The following is a 14525-nucleotide window of genomic DNA, read 5'->3' on the forward strand; positions in this document are numbered from 1 at the left end:
TCCAGAGAAGTTATATTACCATTATTGTCCGTCTTCACTGATTTGTATTGGTTTGACTAGTATTACTCCGCGCGCTGTATGTCGCTGGATGTCTTGCTGCTGCTATTCAACGGTGTCCGGAAAAATAGGTCCACCAAATGCTAAAAAAACTGTTAGAAGGCACATTTCGCTGCGATTTTCGGGTCAATTTATCGCTGTCCACCACTGACCACACGGTGAGTTCCATGTCTTTTCAAACGAAAGTTTAATGCCGTTTTATGATTGTTTGCTTGAGTGGTCATTGACTCAATGCAAAGGTGGGGGGGCTGCAGCAGTGGATACCTAAATGCTCCGTTCAGCACCAAATGTCCAAATTGTGATCAGAACATCTATAATTCACCCCAGACTACCTAAAAACAGGGCTTAATGTGCAAAATGGCGAACTAACCCTTTAATGTTTTAGACTGTTCTGAACCCAAGTTTTGTAGTTTCAGGAATTACTGCAGCCATTTTGCACCATCATTCAAAACAAATGATAATTAAGTCCTTATCCAATATGTATAGATAGATAGATAGATACTTTACTGATCCCGAAGGAAATTCAAGCATCCAGTAGCAAAACATAATAATATAAATGTTTTATACAACTATAAACTATTTGAAAATATAAAGTGACCGTACAAGTAGCAGAAGTGCCATCACAGAGCAGATTGGTAAAACATCTGCAGCAATTTTTTGAACGTCTCATCATATGATAATACAGAAAAAAATGATCCAAACTGCTTTCCAAGACTAAACATTACCTATGAATATGATTATTGATGTAATTTGAGACTGGTGTGAACCATTTCCAACCAGCTCAGAAAATGTGATCAAACTGAAACTACTAAATGATGATTATATGACCAGATACCTCATTTTGTTTCTGTCTTTCCCCCCATATAAAATGAGTCAGCTTCTTCATCAACACGACTATTATATAAACAAGGTAGCGGCTGAGCCAGTCAGGTATACGTTTGTTTTCACCCCACCATGTTTTAGCTTCCTTTATTTTGATTTTCCATTAAGTATATCACAAATCTGAGCTGGACCAGGGCGGGAAGAGACAGGAATCTGTTCCGGCCTGTTCAGAGGGCTACGACAGCAGCATTGTAGATGGGGTTCTGTGTGTGCCAGCTGGTCACACAGAGAAAATGACAGCGTGCCATATGGACCACCAGCAGTGGTCTCGCACAGCAAGTCAACCTGGTCACTTTATAAATCTGTTCCGCCCAGACTGATGCAACCAGCCCGCTGGGATCCCTCCCCGTCCTCCAGATAAGCCAGTCCGCAGTGGATTACAAGTCTTGCAACGTCCATCAGGCTGATCAACCACATCACTTGTCATTGCTCGGATTACAGCGCTGTGCCAGTGGGCTGCATCCAATCATTGTCTGTCAATGTGTAAATAAAAAGGCGAACTGAAAATTCCACACTTTCCTCTGGCCTGTGTTTGCTGGGGAATGAGATATAAAGTGAACACAATGCCATCCATCTATTTATTGCCTCTACTCAGCAGTTTGTTTGGACTAATTGGCACGGATGATAATTATTATATAACCCATGACAAGCCATGGTAAATTGGAACTAAATGACTGGCTGACATTGCATGTCCCAGTTCAGTTGTACAATGAGCTAAGAAGGGTTCATTTGCCTTCTGTGGTACACTGACTGCTATATTTCCCTTCCCTATGCACTCATTCACTGCTCAGGAGCTCAACCGGGCAAAAAAACTTCACGTTTAGAGGTAAACACGGATAATTGAAATGGACTCCGGACACACAAAAATGCCAAATATTGAAGCTTCAGTCAGTAAACCATCTGTTATAGAGCACAGCAAACTAATTTCCTTCTGTTCTGGTATATACTCCCTCCTTCAGACAATGACTGGCCATCAGATGGTGAAGCGAAGTGATTGGGAGACAATTTTTGCTTTCACTTGTAAGACAAAGTAAAAAATGTGTCATAGTAATCACATACAAGATGGATTTGTTCTGATGACATTACCATTATGTTACTACTTCTAACCAATGCATCATAAAACAGAATAACCCAAAAGAGATGAGTTGACATCAGTCTGTGGCTGTCGTATCAGAGTCTTATCCTGACACCACGGATCATGTCTTCTTATCACAAGTGACTGGCAGACATATCACAACACTAGCCAGATATGCTTCAACTTGATGTGTCGTTTTAACTTTAACATCTGGCTGATGTCCGGGTTGTTTTTTGGTTTTTTTCTTTACTACTGCCATATTATGCACAGAAATATGATTTTTTTCTGTTGGAATATGTCCTGATGTATTCATGAAATTCTCTTAGTTATTCAAATTAACTGCATTTGGAATAATACACATCTTATCTGTCATTTGAACTACAATTCACAATACTGACTGTAGACTGTAGATGGGGATTTTTTAAAATCCCTCTCTTAATGTCCTATTGGGTGGGATTCATTTGCCTAAAATGAAGTCAAAATGCTAATAAAAATCAAACAAAAACTTATATATATGGCTGGGCGACGATTCAAATTTTTAATCTAATTAATCACATGATTCCCCTGATTAATCACGATTAATCGCATTTGTACGCAAAATCCAAAAATGAATTCAAAAGTAGTGTATAGCCTTTAGCATTTAGTTTTATTTTAAATGTGCTGCCATATGAATGAAAGTGCCATAACATTTGTTGTGCAAACACATTTTTAACATCAGCATCTTTCTGTAGTTTTTATGTAGAAGCCTCGCTCCACTGTCTGTTTCCTTGAATGACTTGCTGCTATCAGTTGTGTGTTTTGCCTTTAAGTGATATTTTAGACTGGAACTACTATGGTCAGAAGACAATTCAGCTTGGCAGTGTTTACAGATGACTTTGGTTCTGCCGTCTAGAAGAACTAATGGCCAAGTAAAAGTTCCGTACCCTTCTCCAGGTTTGGTGGATCCGCCGCTTACTTTCTTTTCCGGTTCCGCAGCAGACTTTTACAAAATAAAAGCCTGTGAGCAACAGACTTTTACAATAATAAAATAAATAATAAAACAGGGGTGGTTGTAGTGGGTTGAGCAAGCGCGCCATGTACAAGCGGCTATAGTCCTCGCTGCAGCTGGCCCCGGTTCGAGTCCCACATCGGACGGTCCTGTGCTGCGTGTCGTTCCCCCTCTCTCTGCCCCCTGCTTCCTGTCTCTCTGAACTTTCCTATCCATTAAAGGCACAAAAGCCCCCCCAATTTTTATTTTTTTAAATCAATAAATAAAACCTGCGTTAATGCATGATAAAATATTTATTGGCGGTAATAACGAGTTAACTCACCCAGCCCTACTTATATATAGTTGAACATTTTGGCCACAATATCATGTTTTGAAAATCTGATATTGTGACTATCCTAGATAGATTCAGCAGTTATTTACTGTGCTTTATGAATAACCCTTATCACATAAAACCCATCTTAAGTCCTATCGTCTTTCTTTCATGCTCTTCAGTTAAAAACATGCTTGTTCAGCTCTCTGTTTACAGAAACGTCTGCTTACAGCAGTCAGGGGTAACAGCTGATGCCGAAACAAGCCGTTTGGAAAGCAGAGCCAATGACGTGTTGGGTAGTTTAAGGTGAAACTTGAAACATACAGTCTGGGGATGTGTGACACTTACATCAGTCATTAAAACTAGGGTACATGCTGACCCATTTTATGCGGTAAACAAATAGATGAGAAGTTACTGACCATTAATTACAATTCAATAGACACTATCGACCAAAAGAAACTGTCGCAGAAGCTTAAAATTGCAAAAATCCCTGAGTTTAGTCTATAATGCTCCTACTTTTTTCATATTTTTAAGGAAGAATTGGGCCAAAACTAACTTGTTTTTATTAAACTGCCACTCCACGAATTTGAGGACATAGTTTGCTAAAAGAACTCAACTAAGTTCCTCCAGTTTAATACTGAAGAATCTTTTCGGAGACCGTCCAAGCTGGATAAAACACTTGCCCCTTTTACACCCACAGTTTGTAAAGAAGGCTTTCTTTTAAGGTCAGTTCAGATGCCCCCACAGTTTTCAGACTCTGCAAATATCCAAACAGAAATAGACTAGTTTTTATCATGCCTCTACAGTTCTATGCACGTGAAATTGGTGTAGAGCATTAGACTATTTAATTTGAAAAAAATCCAAACAAAATACGTACAATATAAAAAAAATATTTGAAGCAAAGTAGTTGTCAGCTTCAAACTTCTATAAAATTTAAGTGTTCACATTTGCCTCCCATCCAGGCCCTCCCACTGTCGATAAGAACAGAGTTTACTGCTACACCCTTCTCCAAAAAAAATCAATTTCTACATTGTGCAGTCACTGCCAGGCTGGAGGAAGACATATGCTCTGTCAGTATCAAATCTAATCAGGTCTGGGGCTCCGTACCTGCTATGGTTGCTGGTATTCCGAACGTTCCTAATGGCGCTGTTGGTGCTGTTTGCGTGTCAGTATTCAGACTCCTAATGTGTGTGATATGCACAGTTGCACTTTCTCTGCGACACATTGCATTTTTCACGCGGTAGATGGTCAATAAGTTTTCACCTAATGTCATTCCGTCTTGCCCATTTTCTCATTTCCACCATGATAGCTATCTGTTGCACTCCTTCAGGATTTTGGAGCAAGATGTAATAATCAGCGGATGCACCGCCCTCCTTCTTCTCTGCCTACCACTTTGTCTCTCTTGCTCGGCCCCTTCCTCCCTCTCCATTTCACTCCGTCTCTAAATAATTACTTAAATGATTCTATTACCGGCCTGGCCTCGGCACAGCATTAACTGAAATGCCAGCCTCTGTGGGGAAGTGATGCATTCCACTGCAGGTATAATGCTCGAGGGGGAGCACACTGTATGAAAGATCCTCTCTGACACAAGGGAATGTGGTGACGCTCACACCATTTTCTGCTTCTGAAACACCCATATTCTTGCTCTAATTTTATACATCCGAGGACAGTGCAGCGGTCCGAAATGAGTGATAATCACTGTCAAAGAAACTGATTGGTTGATGGCAGTTGTAATGGCATCAACATTTTCTGCTAATTAAAGCTAAAGCCTTCGATCAGATGGATATCAAGGCTGACTACTGCTCAGTTCATGTCCCTGTATAACTTCTTGATCTGATTTTGGACTAAGAGCGATGTACACACAGATGACTTTATCGCTTCAGTATTTACGCAAAAGTCACAAAAGACTCCACATCCTGATTTGTTTAGCAGATGTTTTTTTCAAGCCAGTAATAGTAGACCTAATTACGCTCTCAAACAGGAGTTAAAGCTAAAGCTATTACAACACTGTCATGCTCCGACGGGGTCAAAGCCTTGAGCGCTACATTCCAGTAATTTGAATCCGAGTGCACACAAACACTAGCCTGGGAATTCCCATGCTGCTTTGCGCTCGATTTCATTTTCACTGCAAAGGCAGCCTGGAAACCACCGCCCTTATTTTTTCCCGAGTTAGGGAACCAATCACAGAACGGGGGGGCAGCAAGACGATGACGACGTCTATGCGCGACACCGAAGCTTGTAGAGTGTTAATCCAACATGGCAGCGGACACAACGTTACCGTTCGATGCAGCCTTAGAAAGTGTTTTAAGTAGCTTAGAACGCAAGTTTACTTTTAAAAAAGAGCAACGTTTGGCGTTGAAAGATTTCATTGCCAAGAAGGATGTATTTCCTTGTCGAATTTCTGTCGCCCTACATACGTCATCTGGTATAAGTGATACAATTGGACTTTGCGGAACTTCGAGGGAAAGAACAAAGACACACTCGAGTTCGGCAGATGCCATCCCATTTTTAACGATCAATGCCCCCCCTCCAGAGTAATCCATATTCTCCATATCCATGTTTGCGAGACATAAAACATCAATTATCGTGTCACATTTTATTCAGAAGTCACAAATGGCAAGTAGGGCATACAAATGAGGCCGGGATACACACACATACGCGTATGCACATACGCAGGGTCATGCACAAAATCCACTCCAACAACACACAAGCTACCTCACACTCCTCCCTCCTCTCTTTGCCTCAGACACACAAACATGCATACATGCATACACGTACACACAAATTCATATTCACCCCCGAAAGCAATCTTATTGTGGAAAGGGAAAGTAGGGGGCTGAGAGGGGCTTGGAGCGCAGCTTGCTAGCTAACATACATAATGAAAAGTGCAAGCTCTGTCATTTTCTGCAGATAAAAGTGTTCTGATGAGAGCTGGAGACAATAGCAGGGCATTAATCTCCTTGACGTGCCAAGCTTTGGCTTTAAAACACTCACTTCCACCATTCAGGGGCCCTCTATGCATGTAGAGCACTACTTTTCGAAACCATATTAGGTCTTCACACGCGCATACACACACACACACACACACACACACACACAGCCCCGTTGCAAATGTTTCACACAAAAAAGCAAGATAAGCAACATACATGCATAGTGGGAATGAACTCACAAATATACACACGTTACATCACCAAAAACACAGACGTTTTCAAAAAAATGCTGACCTTCCAAACCACAGAAAAAGCTGAAAGATGCTACAGCTCTGTGGACAGCTCGTGGTTGTAGTGATAATACTTTTCTGTGGGTCCCTTACAACAAGAAGCACCCTCCATGTTGGACCAGCGCCTTTCACCTACTGTAAAGGGAAACAATATTGATCTTTTTAAGCGTTTTAAGATGCTTTTGTTGTCAGTTGGCACTATACAAATAAAGTGAATTCAATCTAAATTGAACTGAAGTTGCTACTATCCCATAAAAAAAAACCAAAGGAATATTTAGATTCAAGAGTTATATTATTTTGTCTTTCAGGGGATTTGTGGTTGTGGGCACTATTCCTGTTTCCAACAAAGATTTTTCTTTGCGCACATTTTGAAGTGTCGAATTGAAAAAAACATTGACAGAAACTGTGAAATTGAGAAAAAAATGTTTAGTTTTTGCTTTTTTTTCTGGGGGGAGTTGGAAAACACTCCAGAAAAGACCTGAATGACATGAATGATGAGTCAGAAAGCAGGCTTTTTCTGAGTAAAGTCAAGTATTAAAAGATTGGAATTTCATGTTATACGAACATCGATTCCATCTGCATATACCTGGTGGTGCTAACTATCCAGCTAGATACCAACATGCCATTGCAGAAGAAGAGGCTCCAACAAAGACTTAATCGTATCCCCAATGAGACACAATTTATGGCTTTTATGTTTGTTACATGTACAGTATAAATTTGAAGATACATAAGCCTTTCCACGTCAGCCCACAACAAAACTTTCGAGCCCTTTTTATCTATTAATGTTATTTTTTAATCAAAATTTCACATTTACTCTAATCTTCACGCATTTTGAGGAGAACTTATAGGTACGTTTTTATTCTATCCTGATGCTATCACAAATGCCAATTGCATATACTGCTCAAACTACTTTGGGAAGACACAAATCCATGCTCCGTTCTGTTGCCGTCCTGCTTTGCTCTGACATTCACAGCACCACCAGCTGATGGCTCCTGCTCAATGTGATGAGTTTGCAAATGCCTTTCATATTTCTGTGTATTTCCTTCTGATATGTTATGCAGGGCAGATTCATATCAATATAGAAGCCCGGCATACAGTATGCAGTGTTTGCAATATTACATGCAAGTGTCTCATTTTCCCACCTTAAAAAAAAAAAATCTACTTTCATTTCATCAAAAATATCAAGGAACAGTATATAGCTTTTTAATAATCTGTTGCCAAGTGATTTATGGCCTGCTGAGCTGCAAAGATCAGTGAGCCTTGTGGACAATATGATCTGAAGTTTTGGAAAGCTCGCGATCAGATCTGGAAATGAAATCTTCGCAGCGGTTTGTTTTATTTCTTCGGGGCTTCCTCTGAGGTTTGACACTGCTTTGCATTGGCTGGTCACTTCAATGGTGAGTCAGCAATGCATTGATTTGTATCCGTGCCCTTTAGTTGCGCTGCACAGCTACAGCATAGTCTTTTTGTGGAACTAGGTACACGCTGCTGAGAGCATCTTGGAGAAGTGCTCATTTCTGTTGGGTTTTTTTTACAGTCAAATACCAAAATAAAAGTGGCTTTAGTTGACTTATCAAGCTCCCACAAAATATGGGCAAGCTTTTCAGAATTACAAATTCAATCTTTGCTCATTCACATGCCATTTTTCCCCATAAGGCCTTGCTGTTAATGACTCAGCAGCAGATAAGCTGCTGATTGGTTGCCTGTCATACTGTTTGATCCCAAGCAGCAACATCTAATTGTGCCCTTTTGCTGCATGGTCAATTATTCACTGTTTAAACAGTTTGACTTCTTTTGACTTGCACATATTTAGTGCATCCCAATATAATTTATATAACATTATGGCCTTGTGTACGTATACTTTCAAAAAGCTGTGTGCACAGCTGACCGCCTGTGTGCTTCTTTCTGACTCACAGAGGCAAAGGAGAGTTCATTGGAAACTCTTAATGTGGCCCCTGACAAGTGCGTCCAGCCCCGCTAACGATGACAGAGGAACTTCCCACGCAATCAGCCACTGCATCAGTCTCCCGGCAAGAGGCAGTAGGGGGGAAGAGCATGAGGTAGAATAAGAGAGCATGTGGATTTGTGTGTGTGTGCAAGCTGGAAGGGTGAGGAAAGGCGGTTGACATTTGTTTGGCAGAGCATGCACACTTACTGTAAGTAACATGGCTTGAAATAAGCGAAATGTGACATGTTTACACGGCATAAGATTGTGCTTGTTTGGTTGCGTCAAGCCATTGAGTTGATGATACTTTTTAAATGATGTACATTGGGTTGACGTTTTAAGTTCTCATTTGGATGCATTGAATGGTTGATGAGTTTCAAGCTAAAAATGTTCCTGGAAGTGTGTCTACCTCCAGGATAACTGAAGCCGTTGGCATCATTTACTAAGAAAATGAGCTTTTCCCATCTGACTGTGCCAGTCAGTGGCAGCTACGCGTGCCATGCCAAATTAGCTAAAGGAGCTAAATATTAGTTGAGAATTTTTAAGAAAAGAAAATACGGAACTGTTCAAAAGTCCTGAGACACCCCTCACTTCTCTATGTTTTGTTGCCAGGAAGCCAGACTTCTAAAGTGGTCTTGAACAATAGTTTTCCAGACTTTCTGAATTTTGAATCTTTCAAAGATTTTCTTTGGACGTCGACGCCTTTTTTATTCAGTTCCAGCCCTGTTCTTGTACCTGATCATTCTAAAATGTCTAAAAAAAACACTTGACTTGTGAATCATTGAAGCATAAAGGTTGATCCAGTGTTTTGTCATTGATGTTTGCATGTTTCCAAGTATCTCTGAACCTATTTACTGTTTTACTTGCAGTATCTAAAAAACGAGGAGCGGCTCGAGACTTTCTCGCAGGGTTGTACTTTTAAATAAGTCTGATTCAGTCAGACAGGGTCTCATACGAAGGTCTTACAGTCAGATAGAAAGCGCCACATTCAAGCTTCACCTTTAGACTGATTTCCATTAGATTCAGACAAATCTGCTCTGAGCCAGAATCAGTGTTACACTTGCATCACATGACAGTTAATAATGTGCCCACCAGCTTCCAATGACTCTTGGCAGCGAAACCAGAAAGTTTGTTTTCACCCGTCTTCAACTGTCAGCTCACATTTATAAATCAATCTGAGCAGCCAGTTGGTATGCAGCCTATTGCTGTTTCATAACAGGCTTGTCTTGCTTAGTCAGGCTGCTTCTTTTCCCCTCTCAGCCTCCCTCTGTTCCACTCTTTGCTTCCCTCTTGTGTTTCTTCTTTCATCTGTGGCTTCCTTCTCTTCTTCTCTCTTCCCTTTCATGATTCCTTTCATCCTGTCACACTCTTCTCATTCTGCGTAACAAGACTCTCTCGGGTTTTGATCCGAACACGGGAGATGATGTCAGCAAGCCTTGCATACCACGGCTCTATGTGATATGTCCGTGTGCGTCTTGATATCTGGTTTGCTGTACATAATATATCTATGTTGCTGGCGAAGCAGTGCAGCTAGTTTGCGTTATCTGTGATGTTGTAAGTGATGTTAATAAGAAGAACCAGCCAAAAAAAAAAAAAAAAAAAAAAAAAAAAAGAATCTGGGGGAAATAATTAATCATTTGTCAGCTCCACTACAAGGCAGGATCTGTGTGAATAACACACACACACGCATGCACACACATTCCAGCAGTGGCAGTGATATTTAGATACAGCAGGGTGCAGCCGTTTTGTTCTCGGAGCCTTGGATGATTGCAATTGGTGGTGCAGCGGACTTCAAGGCAGTGGATGTCTCCCTGGGGATAAAGCCATGCGACAGTCCGTGCGTGTGTGTGTGTGAGCAAGATAGAGAGCAAAGGCACATGGTGGAATGAGCGCATTTATCCCCACTGAAACCTGCCACGTGTCAAATGTTGAATGCTCTTCCCTCTGGTCAGTTTGCACACAATGTTTTCAGGATGCTTGTCAGTCTGTAATCAGAAAGGCACGAGCGTGAATCTGTTCACGACAGCCTTCTTTCCTCTCCGTCTTTCTTTCAATCCACAGTTTAGGCCCGTGCATAAAAAGTAAACAAGTGCCAAAAAGCCAGTGATCCATTAGCATAACTGTCACGGTTAATCTCAAAGCAACTCCAAGCAAAAGAACAATGAAAGTCAAATTTGCCAGCAAGATGCAAAGTACAGGCAGAGCTCTCTGAACACTGTTGTTTGAAATGATTGCGATAAAAGACAGATGATAGGTTTCTGTTCAGTTGGCAGAACCGTAAAGTTGGCAGAGACGGCGCTTCTGAGTCCAAATGTGGAAACATACTGACATAGGGCATTTGTTTTCTGCCAGAAACACATTGATCCCTCCCTTGGCGACACAGATTCTGCACTCTGACACAACTGTGCACGTTTTTGCACATTTAAACCGGCGATTATCTTTCCTTTCCTTTATTTTAATGTAATCATAAAATAATTAAACTCCATTGAAATAAAGATAATTTCCTGTTTTGTTTGGCCGACTCCTGTCATATCAAATCAGTTGATCTCCACTGTTGTTTCCATCGACTGTTTTTTTTAAAAAAAACGAGTGAATCCGGCATACAACTTCAAACTCACTACCACAGAGGCTCCCAGACTTTTTCAGGCCATGGATCCCTCAGAGGGAAGGAATTTTTGAAAGGATCTCTTATTAACTGGGACACCACGCACATCATAAATATAACATATAAAAAGTTAGAGGACACATCATGGTTGTTAAGCCGTTTCTTTTCTTTTGGAATTTTTCAACATTTGTTCTTCTCCAGCCGTCAAACAACCTTTGCTCTTTCTGAAACTGCTGCATTTGTTGGTAATTGGCTACGCCCAATGCTGTATGTGCTGTATGTATTCATCACCCTTTGGCCAAAAAAAAAGACTGTTGGCATACTTGAACACTGCTGTTGTCGTGCTGATGCTTCAGCTGAACTGGTTCACATCTTTATTTGGTAGCAATTAAAGACAGATCACGTATCATGGTCTCTTCTCGCCTCTCTCAATAAAACCAGATAACTTAATGATGGTGAAAGTGCAGATTAAAATATGTTTCCAATTATAGGCAAAGTTATTATGCAGTGCAGTGTCGAGAGTACCGTCTTATTCATGACTAATCTTCTTTTGTAAATGATTTTGCAGACCCCTCTGAAAGATCTTGAAAATCCCCGCACTTGCACTCCAAATCTGTATGTTAAATGGAAAAATATTAATTAACACTACTTATTCAACATTACAGCAGATAATGTATTGAAAACAAAATAAACAGGGTAAAAAAAACAAAAAAACATTCACATTAAAATGTCGTCAGGTGAAAAAGGAACAAAGTGAGGCGATGATAACAAACTATGTCTAACTTTGGCCGAGTCTGGTTAAATTCATTAAAATCTATTTTTCTTTTAAGCCAGTTTATTTATATAGTGCCAAGTCACAGCAAAAGTAATCTCAGAGTACTTTACGGAGAAAGTGAGCAAGTTGTCCAATTCCATCTAGTCCAATTTATTCTAATTTCTTATCGTTCAACATATAGTCTAATTCAATCCAGTCAAATCAGAAGTGATTCATATTCCAACATGTGTGAATCGGTCATGGCAGGCTATGTGCGTATCACTGATGACAATCGCTGCTGTATTTTGGAAATATTTACAAATTGTCACACCACAGACGACACGTCACCTGTGAATTTTCTGATTTACACTTAGAAACCTAAAACAATGCCGAAAAAACACATTTCAATAATGCTTGATAAAACTGTTAGCTTGTAAGCTAACACCTGAAATATGATCTGCAGTTCCCTCTTCTTTCTGACTAATTGGTGGTCGCTTCCCATACTCCACTAACGATGGCAACTCAGACATGTCATTCAGACCTCTGGATTTTCACCATTTTGTGAAACAATATGAGACTTTGTAGATTTTATTCTTAAGTAATCGACTATACTTTGTCAGTGTATCTATTCAGTTGAAGTAGCTAGAGTAAATGCTTATCTGTGAAAAATGGCACTGTCAAGCCACAATTTCCTACTTTTCCCTTCATGGTTTAGCCTGTTGTATTGCCTGATGTTGAACATCAGTTATGTTACTCACCAATACTTTGCATGTTAATTGCATCCCATCACTCATGTGATTTATTTCGAGCAACAAACTGCAGCATTTGGTGAAATCAGACAAGATGGTCAGCAGCAACCTCACAGAAAGTAGCCTGCAGGCATGGCAGCACAGTTGAACCATGCTGCTGCTCAGCGACTGGATAGTGTGGTGGTAAGATTGCTGCCCTTCATGTGGGTGACTGGAGTTCAAAATCCTGACCTCCCCCTGCATGAAAGCTACTACCTCCTGCAGCGGTCCTTTGGCAAGACCTAAGTTTAACGCTCTACCTGAGATGTGAGTGTAAGTCGCTTTGGATAAAAGCGTCTGCCAAATGCATAAACATATGAAATGCAGAACATTGATCCCAAAGGTGCAGCAACAGAACATGATTGATTTATTTACTGATGCGAATAACAGTATATATTAACTTAATAACTACTACTGTGTTACAGTTCATACATGGGCTACATGGCACTGCCATTACCTGCTCTAAACTGCATGCTGTGTGACAATCCTGCTCCCGATGCCTGCACGGTTCAGACACATCTCTTTTAAAAAGACGGCATGCAGCAATTGTTGAAGGCTGAAAATAACAACGTTTATCTCATTATCGAGGATAGAGAAGCAGGAACTGGTGGTGCACAAACACGCCTAACTTTTAGCTGATGCTAGCGAACCGAGACAAGCTCAGGCACAAACCTCATAGCCCTTTTTGGCCTAAAATGGCAGCATAAGGTCCACTGTTCTCAAACTAGCGTCTTCATTGGCTCAGTCAAACCGCTATAATGTACTGAATTTTGTTTTGCTAGCCGACTTAAACATAAGTTTCTGTCTTTGGAACTTTCTGCCCTCTGAAGCCTGTTTTATGCAATAAATCATTTAAATATGCTTGTGAACTGGTTTGGTTTACTGGGTTGGCACTGTAAGCAGCTGTAGCTCAGGGCGAAAATCAATCATTCACCAATTGGAAGGTCGCTGGTTCAACTCCGGTTCCCCAGGCCACATGCCGAAGCGTCCTTGGGCAAGTTACTGAACCCCACGTTGCCTACCGATGCAACCATCGGTGTGTGAATGGGTGAATGTGGCATGTAGTGTTAGAAGTGCTTTGAGTGGTTAGTTAGACTAGAAAAGCACGATACAAGTGCAGTCCATTTACTGTTTCATTCTACTTTTGAAATGTTGGCAATTCAATCCTTTTCCTGTTTTCTGATAAAGTCACTATCAAAACACAGTTACTCAACAAGTTTCTAATTCAATTTTACAATATGTTCTTTGAATTTAACAGTCCATAACTATGCCAACAAAATCAGTTAGTACCCTTGTCCCCTTTGTAAATGAAATAGTGGTACTTTCATCAAACATTCGCGGCATGGTGTCAGTTGGGTAGAACTGATAAAGCTTTAGAAATTATACCCTGTTTCTGTTGATAGTATTAAGGTGCAGGTATCAGTTCTTAAAAATAATCCCAACCAAAATGTCTGTGGTGATCATGGAGTCTCAGGGAGTTTATTAGGTTCTCAGCAGTATTTGTTCTTATATCAGGTTTCAACCTCACAAGCCTTTGCATCACTCAGCTCACAGAAGAAATAGCCTCTCGCTTCTGTTTTTTTTATTTCCCCCATAACCGTTTGCCAAGTGCCATTTGTTACAATGAAGAGAAATGCTGGAGGGTTGCTAAAATGTCCACTGTCCTTGCAGGCTTCAGTGAATAACAGCAGTAACTGAAGAGTGTTGACTTTTTGCCTTGTTGGGCATGAGAGAAATAAATGTAAATGTCTCCAACATATACTGAATTTTCCCAAACACATATTGATGTTTCTGAAAGAAGAAGTGGACACAGCTGCCATAATATGCCACGACAAGAGGGATTTCAGTCAAATAAATCACAATGTCATTCATCTGAGTGCGAGTCAGCAGCATGGCTTTGA

Source organism: Odontesthes bonariensis, chromosome 11 (assembly GCF_027942865.1).
Source record: "Odontesthes bonariensis isolate fOdoBon6 chromosome 11, fOdoBon6.hap1, whole genome shotgun sequence".
In the NCBI taxonomy this organism is placed as follows: domain Eukaryota; kingdom Metazoa; phylum Chordata; class Actinopteri; order Atheriniformes; family Atherinopsidae; genus Odontesthes; species Odontesthes bonariensis.